The sequence below is a fragment of the Mytilus edulis genome, chromosome 8 (assembly GCF_963676685.1).
Source record: "Mytilus edulis chromosome 8, xbMytEdul2.2, whole genome shotgun sequence".
Classification (NCBI taxonomy): Eukaryota; Metazoa; Mollusca; class Bivalvia; order Mytilida; family Mytilidae; genus Mytilus; species Mytilus edulis.
In genome coordinates, this window is record NC_092351.1 from 20,053,632 (window position 1) to 20,063,249 (window position 9,618).

General features: G+C 30.5%; 1 pseudogene; it reads left to right on the plus strand.

Annotated features, from left to right (window-relative positions):
• Positions 1 to 9,618, plus strand: part of LOC139485036 (nucleolar protein dao-5-like) — a 46,050-nt pseudogene that overhangs the window by 26,216 nt on the left and 10,216 nt on the right.

Genomic DNA, 9,618 nt, shown 5'->3' on the forward strand with positions numbered 1-9,618 from the left:
TTGTGCAAAATGATATCAAATTCAGCTGACAATTTCCATCTTCAGAAATTCTTTTTGTCAAAGTATTGTAGAAATTTGTAAAGGAGGGGTGTGTCATTGTGTGTGTATCACTTTTCATTTGAGAATCAAGTTAGATGTGAAATATGATTACAAAGATTGAGGTAGATAGTTGAATGGTAGGATACATCTGTATTAACATAGTTCAATGGACTGAGACATTCTAACACCTACTGGGGAAATGTACACATATTTAATCTGTACTGTTTAGCAAAGAGTTGTAAACAAAAGTATTGTAAAAGAAAATAGTTTGATACAGAAAGGGAAAAGTTACTTACTAATCTGGAGGGCTTTGCAAACTAGAGATTTCTTTTGATGATTAACATTTTTTTTGGGGGGAGGGGGTGCATTATTTTACAAAATTTCAAAACTGTAACCAAGATTTAAACAAGCCTCTTGGATAAAATGACTTGTCAATTGTTTAGAGTATCTAAGCAGTATGCTCTGCATGCTGGTGTAGAAATTCATATGCATTTTGAATGGAAAATTAAAAAAAAAACTATAAATAAGATGTTGAAATAAATAGACAGACATCCTATACATCTGTAGCACTAATTATTGTCCACTTATATGGTGGTGAGGATTTACCAGGTGTTGTGCAAGTTATGCCCCTTTGAAACATAAGTTAAATAAATTATTTTATTGTAAGTGCTCTTAAGCCTACAATTCTTGTTGGACACATTAGGCTCCTTTGTAGGCTCCATTCTCAATTGTAATGATATGTTATAGTTTTTGGTTCAAGGTAGTTTTTGATGAAGTTGAAAGTCCTATCATCTTGAAATTAGTACACATGTTCCTTATGAAATGATCTTTCTCATTTTAATGCCAAATTAGAGTTTTGACCCCAATTTCATGGTCCACTAAACATAAAAAGTGATAGTGTGATTGGGGCATCCGTGTACTATGGACACATTCTTATTTCAAAGCCTGTTTTAGTCTTTTGGATATGTAACGGTTGGTAGGATTCAATTTAAATGTGACGTTGTTATTCCATATATGGTATTAAATACATGTCATTTACTACAGTGTAGAGATAGTAATTTATCTTCAGTGGACAGCTGACCATTCATCCTTTTAAATCGATACATGTAGTTTAATGATCGGTCTCTGTGCCAGGTACTCCTGCTGGACCATGTGACAATGACCTAGGCAATCAGGGTAGCACACCTGTGTTTACAGGTAAATAATTTGTTTATCTTATTATACCTATTTTATATACTCAGACATGTGACTAGCTAATTTCATTGAAATATTTGGACTAAGCTGGACAAAAACGTTAAAAATGTAAGTGTTGATAATTTGATATGTAGTTAATGATTGATAACTACCAATTATGTTTTTTTAAATGTAAGTATAAAGTTCTAAACGATCAATTTTAAGTTTAAAAAAGTGATTTGATTTTTTGTTGTTTTCTCTGTATTTGAAAATTGTAAAATCATTGAATGATGTTTACATAATTACTTAAAAGGTTAATAATATTGGTTTTCTTAAATGAGAAATATACATTAAGTACAAGTCAGAAAGATCTCTTTATAAAAAGACCATCAGATTTAGATCCAAGTATAATATTTGGTTTTCTGATTTAAACATAAATATTTTAAATTCTTCATAAAATATTGTATTCAATTCTGGCTCATAAAATTTGGTTGTATTTGATACATAAGTAATTTAAACTGTGACCTTCATTTTAGCAGAAAAATTTGCATTCAGTGTATAAAAGTAAGTACAGTTACGAGTAAAATGAGTATTATTCCCATCTCAACATGCTATGAAGCTATAGAAAGCTTCGTTTTATAAATGGATGTCTTTCTAAATATTTGTCTTTGTGAGAATATAATGTTCCAACTGAAGGGGACTGTCTACAAGTATAAATATAACTCATTTTATTGAGCCATTTTGGGATGATTTGCAACAAGCAATTTTCTCTTTTTTTTAAAAGACAGTCTTGTTGTTATTTTTTTTCTGCTACATACGAAGTGGAGGGGGCATTAAGTGTTACCCTTGTCCAACTGTATGTACCTACTTACTTCCCTAAAATAGTTTTCGTTCTCTTATGTTAGTTTGCCTCAAGCAAATGTTAAGAAACTTATACACAAGGCTTGTTACCACAAAACACAGATCAAGTTTGAATTTAGTTTTAACTGTATATATTAATGAAAAATTACAAGAATAAAGTATAACAATGTAAAATTAAATTCAAATATGGGATTTGGAAACAAGTTTGAGTTTTGGTGTTGTTACTTGTACTGTTCTTGAATTATGTCCTTTTATAAAGTTTAGTTATATGCAAGTCGGGGCATCATCGGGCATCATCTGACTTATCGACAAGTACTCCATAAATATATTTTTTTAGTAATAATAAATGTCCCAAATTAAGTTGACATTCAACCTCAGGTATTAACATCTTTAAAAAAAAAAGTGACATAAAACAGTTATTGATCAAATAATATTTCTTGTAATGACAGATCAAAAAAAAAATCATACTATAAACAATAAATTATTAGATAAAACAACCAAGCTCAGGCCCTGTCTCTACAGGTTTCAGCTGTATTGAAAAACTCTAATTTAACTTGACTTACATAATCTGTCTTTGTAATGTTATATCAAGTTATTATATGTTATAGATTGCTCAACAATACAACCTTAATTAAGACAAATATCTACTGAGATTGTATAAATATTATAGTTTATTATTAAGAAAAAGATTTAGAATCTGTTAAGCTTGTGATTTTATGAAAATCTCAGGGTGCAATATTTGTGAAAATATAGTATGGGTAGGGAAGTCACTTTCAATGAATTTGATCAAAATATATGACAAAGTATTATTTCTGTTCGCTAAGTAGTCCAGATTCTTCTCTGAATTGTACATATTACATTATCTAATAAAGCCGAACCTTTCCCCAATTTAAAAGGCATTTACCATAGTTATTTGAACTGAATTTCACATAAGTTCATATTCTATGAACTCTTGTGTATGAGCATGTGCAAGCTGATGATAGTGCTATGTTCTAAAGGAAGCATAAAGGATCATTAAAGGAGTTCATATTTTGTTGAAAAGTCATTTTAGTCCGCTACATATATAAATATACAAGCTGTTCACTTTATTGCTTTCGGATTAGTACAAAACTACAAATTAATCATTTTGTGGTTATAGATACATATATGTCAGTGGTTTAGCACTCTGTACGGCTGGTACAGGTTGGGTCATAACACTTGTTAGACTACAATAATAAAAACCCTATAATTAAAAGTTCAACATTCCTTATTTATCCTGTTTAACATGGAATAGTTAGTACCAATTTTTCACAGAAGGTATGACTTTGAAAAATCTGTAAAAATCTATTGCAAAATAACAGTAGGAAAGTGTTTTAGTTTTTTTTTGTCGGGGAGGTAGGGTATTGTAATCAGAAAATAAAACTGAAAGTTTACAAGATATGTGTTGTCTTTAAGTACATATCAACAGAATACCAAAGTGCTGAGATTGTTGACTCTTTACCTGATTCTCTGTGTATCATTTAGATAAACATAATGAACACTTTTACCTAAATCTTTACTACTGAATTATTTTAGCAAGGACATCTGAAGTAAAGTTTTACTTTTTACCATAACATACCCCACATAGACCACTGATGGTATCTTTACGTTTTAATTGTATTCCGGAACATAAAACGTTAGATTGACAAACTTTAAGTGATCTTAAATGACAAATTAGAGATTAAATCAGGTTAAATAAATAGATAAAATTAAAAGGTCTCAATTCACAATGTTTTGATGACCTGTAATCTTGTTGATTTGTCTTTTTAGAATTGAAATATTAAATACAGGTAAATTGTTTATCAGTACCAAAGGGCAAGTGTGATCAAGTGTGGCCAGTGTTATTTATCTGATATATATATTTAAAAGTACCCATTCTTTCTGCCTCAGCAATTGGTAAGACTCTATAATTATGTAGTAGTTAAATTACTATAAGTATACCTTTTGAAAGACCTATATGAATTTCAATCTGTAACAGCCTAGTAATTTTCTTTTTAAAAGAAAACAATTTACATGTAACAATAGTTGTTGCCTCATTTGACTGACTATCTTGGTACGCACAAGAATTAAAATGGTGACACTAGTTATTGCCTCTTAAGTATGTAATCAACTCCTCCTATTTCTATTCCACTAAGAGCCTCAAACTTATTAGTTGTAGTTTCAAAAAGTGCTAAAATCTTTGTATATACATTTTCATGTAAAATTTTGTATTGCATGTCAGTTTAAGTTCCTCTTTGATTTCCTATTTTCTATAGAAGATAAGATATATATTTTATATTGAGATCAGTACATAGTTAATAAACAGTATATTAATCAATTTTAACACTGTGCAAATTGAAATACTGTCATTAAAGTATTTAGATTTATGATATTCAAAAAAGAATAACATTGTAATATCAGGTTTTGTTTTTATTGCAGCCCTTGAAATCACCAAACAGAGGAAGTGATATAAGTATAGACACATCAGAAGTTGAAGAGGTATAATCTATTCAAAGATAGTTTCATTTAAAAAAAAAGTTCTATCAAGGTCACAAAGTTTCAAATTTTAAAAAAAAGTTATGTCAAGGTCACAAATTTGAAAAAATTCTGTCAAGGTCACAATCTTTAAGATACTTCATACTAGTTTATTAATTCTTGCATTTGTTTTAAGAGCAAGGCAATCACATTTATTGAACTGATTTGTACATTGGATTCAGTACTGTTTGTGTGGTTATAATTTTCTTGGATTTTCTTGGTATGAGATAAATTTGTATTCAGAATTTGCCAAAACCATGGAATCAAATATTGACAACAGTACAACTTTTTCTCAATTCATATAAAATCACACCTGTAAGATCAAAAGAACCACCAAAATATGGTTTCCATTTGATAAACAGCTGAATGAAGTTAAGTCAAATTACAGAAAACACTGAAACATTGGCTGCCATAAGTTTTATCTGATATTCAAAGTGTGGGAGAACGGATAAAGATACAGACTCCATTATAAATATATACGAATCAATTATTTTAAGAAATTATGTAATCTTTAAGATAATCTAAAGGTTTTTGCATTTCAAAAACAGTTGTTTTTAACCTAAAAAACAAAAAATTTTATACATCACAGATTCTAAAAATTACATAATTTCTGTACATAATAACATTTTACAGTTCAATTTCACGGATTTATGTATTTAATAGACATAAAATGCACAGACAGATGTATTTTAATTTAATGCCATATTAACACACATACACTCTTTAATTTTGATCAAATCAAAATTCTGTATCTAACTTATTAAAGGGCCAATGTAGTGCATATTACTTTTCAATGATGATCACAAAGGAAAATTCATGAAAAGTCCAAACATACATCAAATTTCATATTTCTTGGTATGATTATGATGGTTTTAAATTATTATTAAATCCCGCTGATTATGTACCGATAGAATAAACTAACTTTTAAATTATTACACAGGACAACATCAAATGTCATGCACGGTAAATAACAACCCTAGGAAACAGTAAAGTGTTACTGCTATTCTACTTTATGTAGTAAGTCTCCACTTGGAAACTGTTGAGGTCATGTGATCAATTGAAATGCCAAAGGTTATGGGACTGATTTCCTGTTATTTATTTAATCAAAGGGCTTCAGAATTTGTGTTTGTTGCTTGACTGTTATGAATTCAAAATGCAGGACAACTGTGTTTTCAGTCAATTTCACATCCTTCAACAAATTCTAGGCAGAACACTTATATGCATAGAATTTGACAGTTTTTTGGAGAACATTACCATTTAGCTCTTTGTTGGTTTTTTTTAGGATGATCCATTTACAACAGATTGGAGGAAATCAGTAGCCTCAGTATCAGAACGAAAATCCTCTACACAAAGTCTTCCAGGTATATTACATATATAGTGTTTTATATGTATTTAATACAAGTTTAAAAGGTAGATATATATTTAACATTACAATTGATATTCGTTGAAGAGCAGCTCTCATTAATTCCATATGTAGAGGAATTTGCTATTCAGAATTAGTAATAGGAGTAATTTCATAGTTTCTTTACCCAAATGGAAATATCTTAGATCTTGGTGTAATATCCATTTATTAGAATTTCTATTTTATGGTACAATTTTTGAAAATAATACCCAAAGCTGTATTACATTAGATTCGAAACGTGCGGTCTAATGGGAAAATAAAGTCTTAAAAGGTACATAAATCCAAAGGTATATTCAAAAGGCAATTCCAGTCCATAAAAACAAACAAAATCAAATGTAAGACTATATCAACCAACAAAAGAAAACCAACAATATTAGTCTTCATCAAAAAACTTTATTTTAAGTTTTATTAACAAAGTCAAATATACAAGAGAACCTTTCTACAACCCGTTATAGGGACTTCGGTGGCCAAGTGGTGTAAGTAGTTCTACTACTCTAATCACTAGCCAGTCATCACTGAGGTTTCGAGTTCAAACCCTGCTCATGTGAGTGCACTTGACTCCAATCTTGATAATTGATTAGTGTTGTCAATTTTCCTATAGATGGTCAGTGATTTTCTCTGGGTACTCCCACATCTTCCACCAAATTGGCGGCCAAGAATTAGCCGAAAAGTGGCATAAAAACACCACCAATCAATCCATCAATCAATCCAACCTGTTATATTGGTAGCAGTCAATTAGAAAGCATTGTCAATAACTAGTTATGTACTGCCAATATTTCACTGGATAGAATGAAATGGAAACTTATGGTTTTGTACTCAAATTTTGTGTTGTGACCAATTTCTGGAAAATAACCTTGCAATTTGAGTAAATTTTGATTCTTGAAGTGCATCATTTTATCATCAATTGAAAATGCAGGATAACTGATGAAAGTTCTAGTTTTTATTTTTTATTTTCACTGCAATAAAAATGTGTTTTATGGTAAGTTGATACTGATTCAGAAAAACATAAATGTGTAATATCATACAAAATCTATAACTGTGACATTATTATTACATGAAATAATTATGTACTAATTCTCTTGATTAGTTACCTGATAGGTACACCTGCTTTATTAATAGTTACAAAATATCAGGTGAAAAACTTATTACAGCAGCTGAAAAACATCTTATTGTTAAAATAAATAAAGAGACTAGAGACTATTAAAACTTTCATTATTTGTATGAAAACAATGTCACTGTCACCTGCAAAAACTGGATATAAATATTTAGTATGAGACAAATTGACATTCCCAACAATAACATAGGATTTGTACACACATGTTACAAGTTCTGTAGTCAGAAATATTTGTTACATATATAAAAGTATATTGTGAAACACCAGCTGATCATCTGTGTTAAAAAGTAAACGTAACTGATGACATTGATTTTATTCTGGGAGATGTAAGTTACTATATTTATTGTATATTCTTTTGTTCATTTCCAATTTCAATATCTAAATGGGCAATTCTTTCTGGTGTTTCTTTTATTTAAGTTTCTTAAGAAAATTATTTTAGAATGCTTTTAAATTGATACAAAAGTTCCTGTAGAAACCGAATAAGTCTAACCTGTCATAGAGCAAGTAGCAGCTTACGTCTTAAAATACAGGACAATCTAAGTGTCATGAATGACTTATACTTAAAAGTTAAAATGTAGTGAAATTTATCTCTTTATGATTTTCTATAATACAAACATTTTTATTGTAGATACTGTAGAAATGGATTTAGATTTGTCAGCCATAGGGAAGGAGACGTCAACACTGAGTAATGATGCTGCTCGACACAGGATATCAGTTAAACGTAACTTACCTAAACGTAGACCTTCAGGCACTAGGAAAACTAAGGATGCTAAGGTATTTCAATTAGAAATATATCAACAAGTTTCCCACTTTTCCCTTGATTTTTAAGTATTCTACACAAACTCATCATCTTTGGAAAAATTTCATGTATCAAAATCATATGAGAGACATTAAAAAAGACATTGGCAACAATTCAAAAGACCTGAGTAGTAACTATGCTCCATTATATAAATAACACATAGCTGAGAGGGTGATAGAGCAGATTGTTAACCCCGAGAAAACATTGTCAGCCGCGGCCAAGCTTTTTCGAGGGGTACCAATCTGCTCTATCACCCTCTCAGATATGTGTTATTAATTTATTATACTGAATGTCCTATCATTATCGTCTTTACAGAATAATTTTATTTTAAATGTGTTTTCTATGACGTCATGTACATAAAAACGTTACAGGTATTAGAAAAAACAACGAAAGCAAGATGTTTAATTTTTTATTTTGAAAGTCAAATAATAAAAATCCGAGCCAAAACGTAGAACTTTTAAAAGCATTGTAAATTCAATGCATTGTCTTTTAAATTATCGATTTTTGATTGATGTGGACGAGAGTGTAACATTAAAAAAAAATTGTCACCCGCTCAGCCATGTGATAGAGTAAATTAACACACTAGTATAAGCCAATCAAAATATGACATTTTAACGTAAAGTATAATAAGTTTCAATGCATGGAATTTTTGTCGAGCCTGCAACTTTTGTTGCAGAAAGCTCGACATAGGGATAGTGATGCGGCGGCGGCTACGGCGGCGGTGTTAGCTAACTTCTTAAAAGCTTTATATTTTAGAAGGTGAAAGACCTGGATGCTTCATACTTTGTATATAGATGCCTCATGTTACGAAGTTTCCGTCAGTCACATGTCCAATGTCCTTGACCTCATTTTCATGGTTCAGTGACCACTTGAAAAAAAGTTCAGAATTTTTATAATGTTGAATTCTCTCTTATTATAAGAAATAGGATAACTATATTTGGTATGTGCGTACCTTTCAAGGTCCTCATGCCCGTCAGACAGTTTTCACTTGACCTCAACCTCATTTCATGGATCAGTGAACAAGGTTAAGTTTTGGTGGTCAAGTCCATATCTCAGATACTATAAGCAATAGGGCTAGTATATTTGGTGTATGGAAGGACTGGAAGGTGTACATGTCCAACTGGCAGGTGTCATCTGACCGTGACCTCATTTTCATGGTTCAGTGGTTATAGTTAAGTTTTTGTGTTTTGGTCTGTTTTTCTCATACTTTATGCAATAGGTCTACTATATTTGTTGTATGGAATGATTGTAAGGTGTACATGTCTAGCGACATCTGCCCTTGACCTCATTTTCATGGTTCAGTGGTCAAAGTTAAGTTTTTAAGTTTTGGTCTTTTTATCTAATATTATATGCCAGAGGTCCAGTGATCTGGAAGGATTTTTTCACTATGGGCCCAGGGCCCCCCAAAAATAAATTCAATGGGCCATTTAAAAAATTAATGGGCCATGTTGTCAAATGAGTGGGCCATTTAAATTGACTACTGTAAAAAAAAAAAAGTATCAGTATATTTGTGCAAAGAGGTGGTGTGGTGGTACTTACCTTTATGATTTCAAATTCTATCATGGATATTGTTCCTGTGATTTTGTAATTTCAATTTCAATGAATATACAATAAGTTATTTTAACTTTCTCAAAACCGGACAATATTAAAGATAACCTTTATTTACAATATTCAAACTGGTTGTGTTGCCTTGTACAT